At 38.3% G+C, this 2,248-nt stretch overlaps 1 pseudogene; it reads left to right on the top strand.

Moving 5' to 3' along the window:
* LOC122693171 lies at positions 1–2,248 on the top strand (annotated as a pseudogene).

Below are 2,248 nucleotides of genomic sequence, written 5' to 3'. Positions count from 1 at the left end.
ATGTCCTCAGGCTTGACGCTGATGCACAGGTTCTTGTTCCTTGCCAGATTCAGTTCTATCAATGAATACCCTCTTGAAAAATTGATCCAGAGGTGTCTGAGTAGTAGCTCTTTTATTCTTGTCATAGATGACAGGCTGGCAATGGATTGTATTCTGAACGGCTGCTGCAGCTTTCATGCACCATTCTACATTTGGGTCCTGAGCCTCAAAAAACTAACAGTGCCTCCTCAAATAAATAAAATCCCCTTACCATTTCCTGAATCTCTTCTGAGCAGTGCCAGCTATATCACTGTTGCCTTTATGGTTGCTTCCGCCCAACCTGCACCTGAAATAAAGATCCTGCACTGCTGTACTCCACACAGCAATGCACAGTGATATACACAGAAGAGCAGTCGATTGCAGAGGATGGACAGTGTCTGACAGACATGTAAGCTGACATGTGAGTGAACATGTGAACTCACATTTGCATCTTTGAAAGTGCACAACTTGGGGGTTCATGTTAGGGAACACACACATACACACATATATATATGTGTGTGTGTTAATCACTCAGTTGTGTCCAAATCTTTGTGACCCCATGGACTCTAGCTCACCAGGGTCCTCTGTCCATGGGATTCTCCAGGCAAGAATGCTGGAGTGGTTGCCATGCCCTTCTCCATATTATATATATATATATATATATATATATATATATATATCACTTACTATATGTAAATATATGCATATGTTTATACATAATATTTTGTAAAATATATATTTTATAAATTATATACATATATATTTACAAAATTTAGCAAGCCTTATTGAGTCCAAGGAACTATTAGATATGCCCATTGAAGATCTCATTAAGCACCTAAAACAACCCTGTAAAGTAGTTATTGGCTGTTGAAATCTTATGACTGCCACACAAGGTATCATTACATTTTAAAATTTAAACTTCCAGCTGAGCTTCATGTTTTCTAAGAATAATACATAATCAATTATAGTATGTAAGTTTTTAAGTATATGAATTGGGTCCCAGTAATAGATAAGGGAAGAGGAAATTTCTAGAGAAATTGCTTTAAAAAGCAATCCAGATAGATTTTTTTTAAAGAGTGTAACCAATTCCAATGAATGTGAACTTTGAATTTTTGAATACGGTTTGTTAGTTCTATTTTTTTTAATTAAAATCATGTACAAATTCTCAATTAACTTGAAGTCACTTAATATCTGCTTACCATCACTTACTCTCTCATTATGGGAATCTAGGTCAGTGCTGCTTATCATGCCTTTGGACTTGAATTTCCTCTAACTTTTCTTATCATTTTTCAGCATAGAAGTCAAGGGTCTGAGTTGACAGAAATCAGTTCTTCATTCTCCACGGATTTGCAAATCACCCTAAGCTACATCTCAGCTTCTACATGATGTTTCTTTTTATTTATCTCTTCACTGTTTTGGGGAATCTTGGACTAATTCTGTTAATCAGAATCGACTCTCAGCTCCACACACCTATGTACTTTTTTCTTAGCAATTTAGCATTCATTGATATATTTTATTCCTCTGCTGTAACACCCAAGGCACTGGTAAATCTCCAGTCAATTCAGAAAACCATCTCCTTCATTGGCTGCTTTGTTCAAATGTACTTTTTTTGTGGGTTTAGTGTGTAGTGAGTGATTTCTTCTGGGGTCCATGGCCTATGACAACTATGTAGCTATCTGCAATCCCTTACTGTATTTCGTGGTCATGTCCCAGGAGGTGTGCAGGTGGTTGGGAGTCATCCCTTATATGATTGGCTTCACCAATTCTCTGGTCTCCATCTGTGTGATCAGCACATTGGCATTCTGTGATTCCAGCATTAATCACTTTTTCTGCAACACCACAGCTCTTCTAGCTCTGTTCTTCATGGATGCCTTCAACACAGAAATGGTGATCTTTGTTTTAGCTGGCTTCACCCTTCTTAGATCTCTCTTCATCATCACAGTCACCTACATTGCCATCATTTCAACCATCCTGCAGATCCAGTCTGCAGCAGGCAGACAGAAAGTATTTTCTACCTGTGTGTCCCACATCATGGGGGTGACTGTCTTCTATGGGTCCCTGCTTTTCACATATTTGCAGCCTGATAACACATCCTCCTTGACCCAGGCACAGGTGGCATCTGTAATCTATACCATTGTCATTCCAGTGCTGAATCTGCTTATCTATAGTTTGAGCAACAAAGATGTAAAAAAATGCTCTCCTGAAAGCATTTCAAAAACTGTTTCCATGA

The sequence above is a fragment of the Cervus elaphus genome, chromosome 5 (genome assembly GCF_910594005.1).
Source record: "Cervus elaphus chromosome 5, mCerEla1.1, whole genome shotgun sequence".
In the NCBI taxonomy this organism is placed as follows: Eukaryota; Metazoa; Chordata; class Mammalia; order Artiodactyla; family Cervidae; genus Cervus; species Cervus elaphus.
This window is presented reverse-complemented; position numbering and strand designations above follow the sequence as displayed.